Source organism: Hydra vulgaris, chromosome 11, assembly GCF_038396675.1.
Source record: "Hydra vulgaris chromosome 11, alternate assembly HydraT2T_AEP".
Taxonomy (NCBI): domain Eukaryota; kingdom Metazoa; phylum Cnidaria; class Hydrozoa; order Anthoathecata; family Hydridae; genus Hydra; species Hydra vulgaris.
The window spans coordinates 13811161-13828583 of NC_088930.1; positions in this window are offsets into that span (position 1 = coordinate 13811161).

Sequence of the window (17423 nt, forward strand, 5' to 3'; positions counted from 1 at the left end):
CTAGAATGTCCTGATTCACATAACTTTTGCTCTATTATCCTGATTTTTGGGTAACGCATCAAAAACTCACGTAAGGCAATGGACATGTGACTATTTCTATTTTGAGGCACGCAGGAATCAAACCATAGTATGAGTTTATTAACATCTGGGTGGTCAGCAACTATCTTCTCTAGCAAGCATGTTACACTACTTGCAAGGTCATTTCCTGCACGACCTGAAGTGCCTTCATGCCAAAACATACAATAACCTTTTTTATTTAGGGAGCAATGCCCTGTTAAAATATAAGCTGAAAGTTTACGTTTGTAAAAAAATGCTCCTATGTTTGATTTTGGTAAACTTATTACATTTTCAAGGTCAATGCATACTACAGCTACATTTTTATCCTTAAGTTTGCGGTCTTTTTCACGTTCTGATCGATTTTCATTCTTCAACATTACATGTTTGGAAAATTTTTGAGTTTTCTCCTCAGTTGGATTTACTACATTATGGTATTTATAACATGTATCACATAAATCAGTTTTTGACTTTTGAAATTCGATGTTAAAGTCATGCTTAAATATGTATATATTGTTAAGAAGCATATACATATGCTTCTTAACAGGGACAATATTCTTTTCTTTGCAATAGGTAGAGTAAAGTTCATACATTTTATTAAGATTTAAAAAAGCTTCAAAATATTCTTTTTTTGTTCTTTTACGACAGTAGTGTTATGGTACACGCGGAAATTCATTGATATGATCTTTAACACTTTGTTTTGATCTTTGATCAACAACCTTTTTGGTGTGTTTCCCCCATTTTGAAAAGGCTGGGCTTCCAGTAGCATCATTCTTGTTTTCATGATGATAATAAACTCTTCTACTACTTATATTTAAAGTAGTGAGGTAAAGTTCTTTACAAACTCGAGTTTGCAAATCACCAACAAAAAAGCTGTAATAAAATGAATATGTTTTTCGCGAATTTTCATTGATGGTTCGATGACGTTTCTTCTGGAATCGTTCAGTAGTTCTACTGTAGAAATGCTTTTTTTGGGTATCATCCATAGACCAAAAATCAGAAAATATATGTGCTCGTTCTTCATCACTGATATGTTGTCTACATTTAAATTTTAAAAAATTTAAACAGTCTTTTCTTGTGGTTACAGACTTGCATGGAACATTTTCTCCTTTTCTATTTTTATAAGCTTGACCAGATTGTCTCAACTGCTTTCTCACATTCTGTATCCAAGTTTTAGGTGCTGACTTTCGTTTCCTAGCTTGGCCTCCATGTGGGGGCAGACAACTAGCTGATGCTATTGCAAGTGCACCATTAGGATATCCAAGAACAGTCAGATCAGTTTCTAAAAAAAAAAAAATATATGCATAATAATAAACAAATAACAATAATACCCAAACTATGAACAATATATATATAAGAAAGTTCAAATGTTATAACTATGATCTATGAAAAAAAAACATAACGACTTTCATATATAAAACAGATAAAACGGAGAAAGCACATTATAATTTTAATTTATAAACTGCATTAAGGAGGTGGAACAAAATGCAACATCAGGTATATTAAGAAATAATTTGTTTTTTACTGATTTGGTAGTAAAAAATAAATATTTCAACTATAAAAAGAAAAAAAATTTATCTAACTCAAATTTTTTGATTTGTGGAGATAGAACAAAATAATTCTAACCTCGCGATATATATGCGAACAATCTTTTACAAGCATGAACATTATCAAGAGTAAACTGAGAAATCGTCTTATTGGTGAGAACTTGGAATCATGCCTAAAGTTAAAAAGAACAACATACAAACCTGACTTACTCAAACTTTTCAAGGAAATGCAAGCACATTGTTCGCATTAATAAATATTTTTAAATATGAAATTTATCTAATAAAAGTGTGTAATAAAAGTTTACTTAACAATCAGACTTGGCTCCCTTTTTTTTAAAATTTTTGTAATGCTCATATTTGGCTCTTTTGCCAAAACGTTTGACGACCACTGGTATAGGTTCATCCATGTGTTCATAACCAAATATTTCGTTTTTTTCGTGCTGATCTTTTTTCTTTAAATTGTGACTCATTTTTGCAAGCGCTTTTTTCCACAAACAGTTGCGCCTCTGCGACGCTTTTCTCAAATCCAGTATCACGGAATTCTTGAATCCAAATACTAAATGAACGTAAAGTATCAACAGCGACTTTTATATTTACTGGAATCGATTGCCATAGTTTCCTTACATTATTTACATGTAATAAAATCTCATACCACACGCGTATAGCAACAATAAACTTGAAAGTTAACATTTCTTTCAAAACTGCTTTGCAGTCGCTTATAGTTTCCGAATCGTCCGTTTTGTTTTTCAAGTCATTTACAAATTTAATAACAAATTGAAACAGTATAACTTTTACTGCTCCTATTATACTATCCCACCGTGTCTCTGAAAGAGGTTTTAGTGTCAGTTTCAATTTAGTTTTATAAAGTTCCCAACTCTTGCTTGACTTCGAAGAGAGTATATAGATTTTAACAATAAAGCCAAAAAATGTTTTAGCTGCTGTAGAAGAATTAGCTGCATCTATTAAAAGTTAACTCTAGCTATGACATCCGCACTATGCTATTAATGCTTTTAGATTAATGTTAAGTATTCTTGTTCTATCACTTTTATTAATGCCGACCATGTTGGTGCTATTTGATATCCTTGTCCTTGACAATTTTGTATATCCAGACCATTTTTCTCTAGTTCTTGTAATATGGAGTTTGCTAAATACTATCATGTAGTTTCCGTAACGGAAATAAAACCAACAAAATGTTCCTCTGTCGCTCCAGTTGAGGAGTTGCAAAATCTTAATATTATTGTTAATTTTTTTTCAATTTCAGTTGTATTGAACAAATGTATATTAAATCGACATCTGTTCAATACGACTTGCATCTCTGGTAGAATCGAGCAAACAGACATAGTATTTGCTTGTTTCATTTAAGGTATAATTTCATCAATAAATGTTTCAGACATCAATGTTAATAGTTAATTCTAAATATTGTGGCTCATATAATTTTAAGCAATTTGCTTTTCATTAATTTGTTGCAAGTGCTCCTTTAGCGTCATATCATATTTGGATAACAACTTAAATAATTTTATAAAGTTACGGTTGTTTCTGCTATTGTCTAGGTTAAGCGATTCGCAATAACTAACTTAAAAAGTTTATTATATCAATCAATCTTTCAAACAAACTATACCAATATTTTTAAGATTTTCTAATTAGTCCCTCATTTTCCTCATCTATTATTTTTCCGTTTTTGATTCTTCTATAAAATTCCATCCATTTAACCATGCACTCCATGTGTCCTTGATTTTTTTCATTTCTATGCAAAATCAGGCTAAGATCTTTCCAGTCACAAAATCCTTCTTTCACCATCTGAGTTTGTGTATGCGAAAAAAATCTATAAGGAAAGCAATAAACTTTATCTTTTGACAAGGAGTAAACTAACAATCTGCGTTGTTGCGCCGTTAATCAGTTTTTGCGTAAAATTAAATTTAGAAAAATGTCTCTTATTAGCGTCTTTTGGGTAACTTTCAACAGATTTCTTTTATCATTCAGAATTTTATATATTTTGATGGGGAGTGTTTTGAATTAAGTCATAACACTGAGAGTCGATTATTGGAAATGTTCATTTTTTCGCATCTAAGTTTGTAAATGAATCCCTCAAATGAATTGCTTGCTCTTGATTTACTGAGTTACAAATTTTATCAATTTCCAAATCGTTATTACGTTCAAACTCTTTGGTCACAGCTGGTACATTCGACTCTGAAGCTGGTTCTATTGTAAAAACCAAAGAAACTTAGCCAAGAGAATTATCAGAGGATTCTGGAGAAGTAACAGTTTAAAGGGTTTCTTAAGCAATTTCATCATACTGGAACTCATAACTTGGTTTGATTTCTCTGTTTCAGGCTTTCTTTTTCTTTTTGATGCATCAGATTCCCATATTCTTTTCATATCTCTGTCTCTCGTTGGTTTTCCAGGCAGTATTTTGGACTTATATTTGGATTAATAAAAAAAATTGTAAGGTACTGATTTGTTGATTTTAATTATTATTTTGTGGTATTAACTTTGAGTCAAGATAGTCATAAAAAAAGCAGAACATTTTTAGTTAACTTTTTAAATTTACGTGTAATTAATTAAATAAAGAGTTAGATTTTATTTATAATAGTTTGTAATATTTACTTACTTCGTTATTATTTCTATAACAGATTGTAATTGGAAATTTAATTTAAATTTAAATTCATTTTCATTTCTCAGGTTTTATAATTGTTTCACTAATAATTTGACGCGTGTCACATGCATCGAATAAAAATGGAATAGAATGAAACAATCAAATTTTTTATAAATCTTGAATCGAATATTAACATTCCTTGTTAATTATATAGTTAACAATATGCTACACCAGACATGTTAAACTCAATTTGGTATAGGGCCACTTTAGCCTAAGGAAATGTTGTGAGGGCCGCTCAAGCTAATACTTATTTTTCTGATGAATGAAGTGTAATTCTGCAACCCAAACTGTCCTTTTGCTAAAGTTTGATGTGAAGTAAACAAGATTATAAGTGTAGTTAAAATCAATCGAATCACTGCAATATTATTTAAAAAAAGTGCAGAAGTTTAATTTTGCTTTATTTATTTCATACTATAAGAACACAATAAAAATAAACAAGGAGTATTTTGTAATAATAATAACAAACATTATAAAATTTTTGATTTTCCAGAAATTTAACAGCTTTTATTTGCTGAAAGCTAAATAAAATCTGTTTTTTTGTCTTGGCTAGCTACCACTTTCTTTATGGAAGACAAATGTTGATCAGTAAGCCTGGGCCTCTCATGGGCTTTATTTCGTGTCATGTGTGAAAATAGTTGCTCACAAAGATAAGTACTGCCAAACATTGCACATATTTGACAAATAAATTGAATCATCTTGAGAACTTGATGTGGTGGTAAAAATGAATAAAACTTGGATACATCAACATCAGTAACTTGTTGTTTGAGAACTGAATCACACTAAATAAATTCTATTTGCAGATCTTCTTCTACTTTTTCAATATCAAAGTTGAACGGTGAGGTGAACAAAGCAAACTTTAATTTATTTTTTTTGCAGTCTTGAAATCTTACATCAAAATCTTGTTTTATATTTTTAATATTTTTTGAGTAGCTGCTAAACATAAAATTAGGGTCTTGCAGCATCATAGACTTGCACGTCTCGAAAGGTGCCAAATTTTCTTCTTCAATTTGGCGTTTCCAGAGCAAAAGCTTGGTTTGATAAGCTATAGTATTATCAAAGATTGTGGTGACCAATTTTTTCTTTCTTTGCAAAATAATGTTCAGATCATTCAGGTGTTTTGTGATATCAACTAGAAAAGCTAAATCTTGAAGAAACTTGGTATTTTTATATATAAAATTTCTTTCCCTTTTGTTTCAGAAAATTGAAATATTTCAGCTTTCAGATGATTGCATGCTTTGAGTACTTTGTGACATGTTAACCTCGAACGTCAATGTAATGTGGTAAAACCTCATATTCACTGTCATTTGAATTCAATAATGAAGCAAACTGACGATGATTTAGTTCTCTTGCTCTTATAAAGTTGACAATACATGCTGTTCTTTTAATCACATAATTCAGATCAATTGTTTTTCCGCTTAATACTTCTTGGCGAATCATACAATGAAAATTGTTTTTCTTTTTGCCAATTTTCTCATTTAATTTACCAACAAGACCCTTCAAATCAATCATAGTGGGTGGTCCGTCAGTAACTATAGACACAAGTTTAGTAATTGGAAGTTTATACCTGTCCAGTACTTTTTCATCCTCCAAAAAAATGTCTGCACCTGTTGTTGTACCATGCATTGGAATCAACTTCAGAAGTTCTTCTGTAATTTCATACTTGAAATTGCAACCTCTGATAAATACAGACAACTGAGCAACATAATTGACATCTGTACTTTCATCAACAGCAATTGAAAAGGCCTGAACATCCTTGCAGATTTTTGTTAACTGACTTCTAAAATCTGTTGCTATGTCATTTACATGCTGTATTTCTTGAAAGGCTTATGTTGTTATAATCTTTTATTTTTTCAGGGCAAAGAATCTTTGCAGTTTCAATCAGTCAGTTTTTGATAAATTCACCTTCAGTGAATTTGGAATGAGATGCAATTAAATGTGCCCGATTATAAATTGCTTTGACTACGAGTTCATTTGATTTTTTCACGGAATGAAAAATATTTAGTTGCTTTTTTAGTTTGGCTTTAAGTTCATTTTATTTGTTTGTCCTTTTATCTTTTTGATAAATTTCAAACTTTTTCTGATAAGTTTTATAGTGCCTCTTGATATTGAATTCTTTCGGCACACTAACTTTTTGTTGACAAATCAGACAAATAATACTTTCATTAATGCTTGTAATAAAGTATAGCACTTCCTATTTTGATTGAAGAACTCTTTTTTCATCTTTAATTTTACGTTTTCTGCTTGCACTAGGTTTTGAGTGAAACATTTTGATTTTAGTGACAATAACAAAAAACTTAAATAGCTCAATGTTAAAAATAACAACAACAACGACTAATCTATCAGGCCAGGTGAATAAAAAAAAGCAATTGATTTTCCTCAGCGTTTTTGGAGTAATTGTTCAGCTTTACGATAAGAAAAATTTGATCAATTTTGATCAAATTTTTGTTCACGTAAAGCTGAGCAATTACTCAGGGTTTTTGGAGTAAATTGCTCAGCTTTACGTTAACAAAAATTTGAGAGATTTTGACGTCCAGTTAAGCAAAATAAGATATGTAAAAATATCAATAATTATAATCAAGATGAAATATTTAATTTTTTTTGTATATTTTTACGAGGCTCCTTCAAGCGCGAAGCTAAGTATTTGTTGATAAATCAGACAAATACTACTTTCATTAAAAACTTGTAAAAAAGTATAGCACTTCTTATTTTGATTGAAAAGTTCTTTTTTCATCTTTAATTTTACGTTTTCTGTATATTTTTACAAGGCTCCAACGTCGCCGATGCATAACGCCGCCACTGCCTGACTCCTTTAGGAGAACATATAGTTTTCTATTAAAAAGATAATTTTTAACCCTTTAAAAACTTATATAATAGTAGTGCTTTAACTTTGAAAGTAAAGTTTTGTGATCAACAGTATAAAATGCCTTAGAGATATCGACATTGATATTTTATTGGCAAATTTAATAATATCATATTCTGTAGAGCAATATTTTCGAAATCTAAATTGATTTTTGTAAAAGCGTATTTGACTCGGTATTAAATTCGTATAAAAACTTAAAACTAGATGCACATTTTTCTGTTACCAGCAGCGGTATGTAATTCGTGATCAGTTCTCTGGTTATTTACAATACCAGATGTACCAGCTGGGTTTATACCCATGTTGAATTAATTTTTTTTTTTTTTGTAAAATAAAGCGGCAATTAACTTTTCGAAGACAAAATTACCAACCTTAAAAATTTTTTATTTATAACTTATTACTTATTCCATGTTTTAAACATTACTTCCCATGAATAAAAAACTACTCTTTCTACAATTTCAAAAAAAAAAACACAAAAAAAAAAAACAAACAAAAACTCGACTAAACTTTTTCAAAATAGTTATTTATATAAAATGTATAAAATACATTTTTTATCGTAGCCTTGAAATCTGATCAACAAATTTGTTTATTGATTTGTAAAAATTTATTTAACATCTTGTTTCTTCAGTTTTAATCAGCTTAATTATATATTTTCAAGGTACCTAAACAATATTATAGGATAGTGGATTATTTAATAATTATAATCTTTAATTACTAATTATAATCCTAATAGTTTTTATAAGTTTATTTTATTATTAAGCATAATAACTGAAACAACAAAAGTTTGATGTTATCAGTAAAAACCAGTTTTTTAAAAAAGTTTTTACTTTAAACTCTAGTTTTAGAGATATTACTGAAAATAAAAACCTTAAAAACATAACTTTTTAAAAACATATCTTTTCTTTTTCATAACACCTTATAAACATAACTTTTTCTGGTTGCTTTTAATTTATTTTCACGTCTATAACAAACACACAGAATCTGCGTGCTTATTTATAGACTATATTTGCTATATTTATGTTTTTTCTATATTTATTTATTAAACTTCAAAAACACACGTTTTTACTGACTTATTTTAATATCGTTTGCTAAAAATTAGAAGATTCTACGTCGCAGAAGCTTAATAACATGTTCTTTTAAAGTTTTTTCTAAGCTCTTATTTTAGGGAAATTTTATGCGTAATAAAAAGAAATAAAAATTCTGCACTAAGAAAAGTTAACTTTCCGTTTGTTTGTTTTTTTAATTTATTTTAGCATATTCTTTTTTAATAGGCTAAAGATGCTATTACTACATTTTATTTTGTTAAAAAGGGTCGATTTTTATTGCCGAATATAAATTAATTTATAAAGATATTTTGCCAAAAATTTTTACATCTTTAAACGGCTATGTTGATAATATAATATAAATGTTGAACATATAAATGCTGATAATATAAAAATATTTATAAAAAAATGTAAAAAAGGTAAAAAATTTATAAGCTATACAATTCTAAAACCAATAGCGGCTATGGATCTTTGGTCTTGTCAACTTTTTTCATTTTTTATCTTTTCTTAGGGCTTGTCAACGTGTTTTTAATTTTTTCAGCATAGTTTGTTCATGCCGCCTAATATAAACTTTAATATAGCATAACAAACGGAAAGGAAAGAAATTTTAAAAACACTTAAAATTTCTAAAAACATCAAAACACTGGGAGAAACTTTTTATGCATGTATAATGAAACAAATACTTATGTTATTAATGTGCTCAGGTAATTATATTATAATAGGTCCTAATACGCTGCGGACTGTGCGGAAAAAAACTTTGGTCTAAAACTTAATATAAAAAAAATTTAATAAGACAATCCTGCTACTTCAGACTATGCTAAAATAGATAAAAAAATTAAATATAAAAGTCCGTAGCCAGCAAAATTTTAAGTTTTATTTTAACAATTAAAAATATTTTTTACTATATTTATTTTTTTGTTTTAAATATATACAAACAGATTAAAAAAGTTTAAAACTTATTGAATTATTGGAGTTGAACCCTCGCAAATCTGCATCAATGACAGCGCATTAAACCACTGAGCTATCAAAGTTATGCATGCAAAAGAAAAAAACAATTTGGTAGTTTTTTCAGCGCATTGCACGTAATCAATACTTTTCAAGCAGGTTCCCTAAACAAGCGCTTATTTAAGGAACTTAAATAGGCACTTTTTTATATATTATTTATATATAAGCGCGCGCTTTTATATAAACAATGTAGGGGAAAGTATGATCCTAAAAATGATCCTAAAAATATATCAGACCAATTTATTGTATATATATTTTCACTTCGATCTCTAAAGCAACAGTACATGATAGAAAATTTTATACCTTATTATAATTTAACCATTTTTTCACCAGAATATCTTAAGTAGATTTTAAATCATAAAAACTAGAAACACTCAACTGGAATCAAGGGTACATACCAGTATGCTCCCTTAATCCTACCAACATGCACCGTTGATCCTATGCATGTATACTTTATCCGAGGTCAAATTTATACCAAGACTGTGTAAGAATTATTTTTAAATCATCAAAACAATTAAAAATCTTCTTTTTATTGTCATGAAAATCTTATTTTGCATTTGAATGTTCCAAATTCCAAATTAGTTCATTTGGAAGTGGATTATCTGTGAGTGTTCGGTTGCGCTGACGCTTATGTCCTTTAACGGGTCTCCTTGATCCAGATTTTGAAAATGGCTCAATATATTCTAGACTTGCTTGATGAGATACTCTACAAGCTGACCCTGATGAGGGCTTGACGTCAATGATTGATTTAAAGCTGGTGTATGAACAATAGCAGAAACTTGAACAACAACACTTAGAAATGGGTTAGCAGTAATAACGGACGGTCTGTTACATATGAAGCCAAAAGCTTATCTCAGAAAATATATTAGATTAAAGGGTTTAATTCCTGCCACAGCAACTCCTGCAGAAATGTGAAAAAACAACTGAAGCTATATCATATATTGTCATTGATCTTGGATTAAATACAACTCAATCATCACAGACTGCATTGTAATAATATTTCAAAGGCCCAAAACTGACCAATCTAATGGCTGTAGCTTGTGACTATAATGTGGTGGAATGAACAACATTTTTATAACATTTTTTTTAGTTAAACCTAAACACACAATTGAAACATGGCTTTTATGGTTGTCATGAAGTAAAAGCACTAAACTAGTTAGAAAAACAGATCACATTTTAAACAAAAATGTTTTATCTATTCTAAAAACGCTGCAACGTTATTCCAAACAGATGGGTTTGCAACCCAACACATCCAGGAAGACCAACATTTATCATACCATATTTAAAATGAACTCTTGGAAAAATAATAAATGGAGGGATTGACTGCACAACAAGTTGTTACCATTACCTATATATCTGCTAAATTTTTCCTTCCAACTTATTTATACACTTTTCCAGCAATTACGTTATCTTTTTTTGAAGAGTTGTGAGACCTGTCTTATTAACATTATAAATGTTTTGTGGCAGAAACATTTGTCGCAGACGAACATACTTTAGATTGGTAAAAAATTCACCAACTGTATAACGATTGAAAGCAGTTGCTCGTGCCATACTATGTGCTTCTGGGTTTCGTACAGATAACTCACTCCTACGAAACATAAAACCACAAACCTACTGTTACCCAGTGGTTTGTGAAATTTCCACGATTTAGGAATGCGCATTGAAAGAGTCATTTCAACTTCGTAAAAAAGTTTTCGTGTTGTTTTGGTTGACAATCCATAGTGAAGTTTATTTTTTATAGTATGATAAAGATGTTTCATTTTGTTGGTAAAAAATTTCATGGTAATAAAATTAGACTTGTAGACTGAATTTAGATTTTTATTTTCGAACAAATTTAATGATATTTAATGACATTTAGGGGAAAGTAATTTAACGACACTTTAGAGGTATGTAAGGGAATTAACATTTCGTTAAATATCTCAAAAGTGTCATTAAATTTATTACCTTCTCCTCAGATAAACGATAAACTGTACTACCATTAAGAACTGCATTAGCAGCTGCTCGCATGTCGTTTTCATGAATTTTACCTCTAGGTGGTCTATTGAATTTTCATTTTTTATGATACAACATGTTTAACTGTAAAAAAATGAAACATCTTTATATTATTTTACTGTATCGTTAACTTTTGGATGAACATTTATAAAGATCTTTACTTATAAGGATCTTATTTATTAACATACACACACGCATTAGGATCTAGGATGCTAACCCGCTCCATTTCTACAAAAGTTCTTTTTTTGTCATATTAGATGCTTATATAGCTCACCAAAAGTGACTTTACAAGACGTATGAGGCTAGTTGTGTTACAAAATGACATAAGTAAAATTACTCGACTCTAAAAATTATTAACGATGTGAGGTTCCAAGTAAAAGTAAAAAAATAACTTTATGTCATTAAAATCAAGCTTTTAAGAAAAAAATTATCGTGCTCTATTCTCTAATCAAAATACAATTAAATTAGAAGATACAATATTTATAACACGATGATTATCAAATTTTTAAAAAGTTATTTAAGTTTGGAGATAACGCTATAGGATCAAAAATGCATACGGATCAAGGGTGCAAGTTTTCCCCTATATTTAAAAAAATACCATATATGCAAAAGTAATAAATTCACTTATATAACTTTTCAAACAGGTTCGTGTGTGAAAAAAAAAAAAATTTTCAAATAATTACAAGTCATTTTTTGCTTAAACTGATATGTTTTGAATTTTTGTATTTATGATATCGTATTTTAAAAAATTGACAAGATTAAAAAACGTGAAACATATTGTCTAATCTAACTAGAAAATTTAAAAGTTTATTTTAGATTTGACTTTAGATGACTCTCGCCTCTCTTTATAATTTCATAAAGAAAAAACATTTTTTAAATTTTTATCTTTAAATAAAGGCAACATATGACCCTCTGAACTCGTATCTAAAATATTACGAATTGTCTTTTGAAGAGTTAGAAAGCGCTTTTAAATTTTTTAAGTCAAATAAAACAGTTGGTCCTGACAATGTCAATGGGAATAATATTATAAGCTGTTTTGGCGTTTTAAAAAACTGAAATTTTAAAAATAGCAAAATTTATTGCTATATTTAAAAAAGAAGAAAAAAGCGCAAAACACTATTCTTCAATTTCCATCCTTTCTGTTTTTTCTAAAACTTTAGAAAAAAATTTGTACAACAGAACAATTACCTTTTAGCAAACAAACTGTTATATAACATGCAATATGGATTCAAAACAATAATACAACATAGGATGCTATTATTCAGCCTACAAGAAGTATACCAGACTCATTTAACAAATTTAATTTCACATTGGGAATATTTATTGATTCAGCAAACGCGTTTTATACAGTTGATCATAAAATTCTTGCTAAAAAAATTAAAAATTATGGTATAACAGGCAATGTTTTAAAACGGTTGAAAAGTTATTTAACTAATTGTGAACAAATAGTTTACGCCGATGAAACATTTTTATTTGGAATTCCTTAAGGATCCATATTAGGACCTCTTCTTTTCCTTATTTATAATACTGATTTATACAAAGACTTTGATTTAATAATAATTATGTTTCCTAATGACACTAATTTATTTATGTCACAAAGGCGTTCCTTCTCTATTTCAGTACGTGAACATTGAGTTAATTAAAATATCTGACTGATTTAAGACCAAGAAATTTTCTCTTAGCATTTATAAAACTAAATGAATTCTTTTCCATCCTCTTATCAAAAAACATAAACTGCCATTTTACATGATAATATACAAATTAAAATAGTAACAGTAGCCACATTTATAGGTGTTTGTATAGATAAAAATCTTATATGGAAAAATTACATTTAAGACTTATCAAGTAAAATTTCAAAAAGTATAGGAATATTGAATAAAGCAAGAAATAGTTTAAATAAACGTACTTTGGTAGAATTATATCAATCATTTATTCATTGTCACATAAGCTATGCAAACATTGTTTGGGGTATTGCAAATAAAAACAAACTTAAAACTTTTTATTGTCAGTAGAAGCATGTAGTACGTCTTATATACTTTAAAGACCGTTATACTCATGCCAAGTTCCTCTTATTTGAAATAAAAGTTTTTAGTGTATATGAGCTTATAATGTAAAACCAATTCATCCCCGATTTCTTTCTATAATTTATCAAAAGATTAAAATAAATACATTTTACGCAATGACAATTTTATTAGGCAGTCCATTTTTCAAACAAATCTTTTTAAATTTTGTATTGATTTACGCGTACCATTTTTATTGAATAAATTAGTTACAAAAAATTTTATTTATTAAAGTAACCACTTTTTTTAAAAAGAAAACTTAAAGAACTCATTTTTACATTCGAAGATTATATGCTTCTGATATTTTTTATTGATTTAGTGTTCTTTTTTTCTCTTCTATTTCAAAACGAATTTATAAAAAATTTATATGTATCACTAACAACTGTAATCTACATATATAATAGATAAAACAAATCTTGTATTTATAAGGGAATATTTCAAGTTTCTTACTTCGTTAACTTTTTTTTTAATCTGATAAATATCTTATAAATTTTAACACAAACATTTCTTAGCGCCACTCGACGAAAAGACCATATGGTCTTCTACGAGTCCCCGCGTCCTTTTATGTTTTAATAACTATCATAAGCACTAAGTTTTAAAAACTCTTATAAGCAGAAAATGGTTCCCAAAACATTTTTTTTTGCTTTAAAAAACATTTTTTAGAATGAGTTAATTTACTAAAAAAATTGAAGTGTATATATAGTTATAACGAACAATTATAGAAATGACCGGTGTGGAATTGGTAAGTATATAAATAGTTGATTTGATATATAAACAGGGCCTTCCCGAAGAGGTCTCTCATGAGGGTGTGGTATGTATTTTTTGCCAAATAGAGCCACACAAAAATAAAAAAAATAAAAAAATAAAAAACAAAAAAGGTCCTCGAAACCTGACATTTGCCAACTCTACTTCAAAACTTGCCCACTGAAATGCCTTATGCACTAACTCAAATGCATATAAAACAGCTTTGGGGGAAGGGAGGTAGATAGGACACCCCCAACATCACCGTTCGGTACGGCCCTGTATATATATATATATATATACATATATATATATATATATATACATATATATATATATATATATATATACATATATATATATATATATATATATATATATATATATATATATATATATATATATATATATATATATATATATATATATATATATATATATATATATATGTATATGTATATGTTTTTTTTTTAAACAACTTCGGTTCCAACAAGGCTGCAGCAGCCACTAATTAAAGTTGGAAGTTACTGAAAAAGAAAAAATGAAGATCGTAGAGCAAGATAACGATTGACGGACGACTAAAAGGATTGCAAATTATGGACTTAAAGGATATGCAAATTATAAAATATGTATATATATATATATATATATATTTAGTATATATACATATATATATATATATATATATATATATATATATATATATATATATATATATATATATATATATATATAAGTATTGAAAAATATTATAAAATATGTATATATATATATATATATATATATATATATATATATATATATATATATATATATATATATATATATATATATATATATATATATATATATATAAGTATTGAAAATGTCGTGTGAAACAGACATCTGTCTGTTTCACACTGTCAGCAAGTTTAATGTAATATCCGTTGAAAAAATTATATTCTTTAACGTGTTTTTTAAAATCGGATTAGGGATTGACAAATTATTACTAGGATAAAAGTTTTTTTTCAATGGCCAGGCGATAACTTTCCATCATGCTAATAGTGGCTAGTCATCGGTTAATCTATGTTAACGGCTGCCACTTATGGTCTACTAAGTAAACTATGAGCAAAACTACAGCTGACCACTCAAAACGCCTATATTAGTCCACGGAAATTCCGCTATAGAATGCATGCTGGTTATTTGTCTTTCTGTTTATTCCGTCCGCATTACTTACTTTATTTCTCTTTCTATACTTGCAACAAAGCATTTGGAAATAGTGTGTAGATTTTAAATAACGAATAAAGAAAATTGTGGTAAAAAGACTCCAATCAGCTAGTTTACTTCCTGAATGAGTAAAATATTTACTAAATTCTTTTTCTATTTTATTCGGTTTACTTAAATTGTTACTTTAATCATTTTAATTATTATAAGTTTTCAAATTTCTTTGTAATAAAAGGACCATTTAAAGTTTTCGGTTTTATAAATTTTTCAATAACAAAAAAACTTGCATTGTACAACGAGAAAAATTCACTTAAGTGTTCATTATAGATTACATTTATATTATCATTAAAGTTTTTATGCTTTTTAATAATGATAATTATTATTTATACATTTCAATATTCTTTTTGATAAAAATACGTTTTTTCTGATTATATGACAACTTAGAATAAATTTATGCTAGTATTAGTTAAAAAAAAGCTAATGAAAAAAATAATTATTTGTTTTAAAAATTAATGAATATTTATTCAATAAATTTTTTTTTTACAAGTATAATATTAATTTGGAATAATTTAGTATTTAACTTGTCATAACTTTTTCTTAAAGAACATATTTTTTTTGAATGTTTAAACTTCGCAATATTGCCACAAACTTATTTTAGGTGTAGACATCACAGTTGGATCAATTATTGGCAATCATATGTTAAGGAACGAGTTGTATGCTGTGCATCGCAACCAAAAAATGTACTTGGTTTTTCATGGTTACTATAAAAAATGGCTTGCAATATCTAATACAGATTTTCTCAAGCAGTCAAAAGACATTAACTATAAAAGTTGGAAAAGCTTAGAAGATGATATTATTGAAGAGTTTACGCTGGGTTCAAAACAATGGATGGGTAATTACTTTTTACAAAAAAACTGTTTATGATAGTAAGTGATTTCAATTATTTCAATCTCAAGGTCTTTAGTTTAAATCGTTTTACAAAATACTTTAGACATTATATAACTGAACAAACTGAGCTTTCAAATTTTTCTTTATTTGGATAATTACTAAACTAATTTAAGCTTTGAGCGTCAAATATGCTACAAAAAAAAATTGGACAAAATATACTATGTTGTAATGTTTAAGAATTAGGGTAGAGCAGGACATATCGGGAAAGTTATGCCTTAAGTCTTATATCTCAGCTGATAACTGTTTTTTTTTTTTTCTAAAATATTTTTTGATAAAACATTTAAATTATTGCGTTTTCACTATTGTAAATAAAAATTATTTTAGTAATACCAAAACGCATTAAAAGTACCAAAATGCATCAGTAAGTAGGCGAAAAACAAAGTTTACGTATTTTCTTTAGCAATACAACAACAAAAGGTTTTTCTAAAAAAAAAAAAAAAAAAAAAAAAAAAAAAATGGTAAGAGACTTTATAAGAAAAGCCAATCGTCCGAAAAATGGAATGAAAATTCTGCTGTGACCTAAAAAGTACTCAGTATAAGAAAGGCTGCCGATACATATGGCGTATTTAAGTCTGCTTTACATCGACATATTGCCAGTAAATTAGCTGATTTAGATGAATATGTAGATCATCAATGAATAGTAGATCATCAAATTTTTGCTTAAAGGTAGAAGAATAATGAAAACTGAAACTACTTCTATTGCAGCTGTAGTCTTTAAAAATGCAGGTATTTGGCCTTTAAAGATTAGTATTATTTCTGAGAGTGAACTTATCAAATGAAACAATGAACTATTTATGTGGTCAAATTCATGATTAGGAAGTCATAGTAATGTTGCCCTTGATAATAGCTGTGTTCCTGGATGCAATATTACAGTAAAAAATACCATAGCTCCAAATGATATTGTTTCCATACCCAAGTGAAAACCAACAAAAAGGAACAGCTAAGAGCCTGAAGACATCACAAGTTTTCCTTATAAGAAAAGAAATCCCTTAAAAAAGTTGTTCAAAAAAGTAACCTAAAACTTAGTAAAAAGAAGTTGCCTCCTAAAAAACAAAAAAGTAGCAATTAAAAGGCCCCTCATATTCGATGAGAATGTTTTATCATAAAATAGTGAATGTTACGTATGTGTTTTGTGGTGGAATCATGCAAGAATAAAGATGATTGGTTCAGATGTAATATCTGTAGATTTTGGATTCATCAAAATTGTTGCCAATTAATATCAGGATTTTATGTAACCTATAATTATACTTTTTACATGTTGTATTTTTTGTTAAATTTTAAGTTTATTATTATTGACGAGTTAGTATTATATACCAGTTT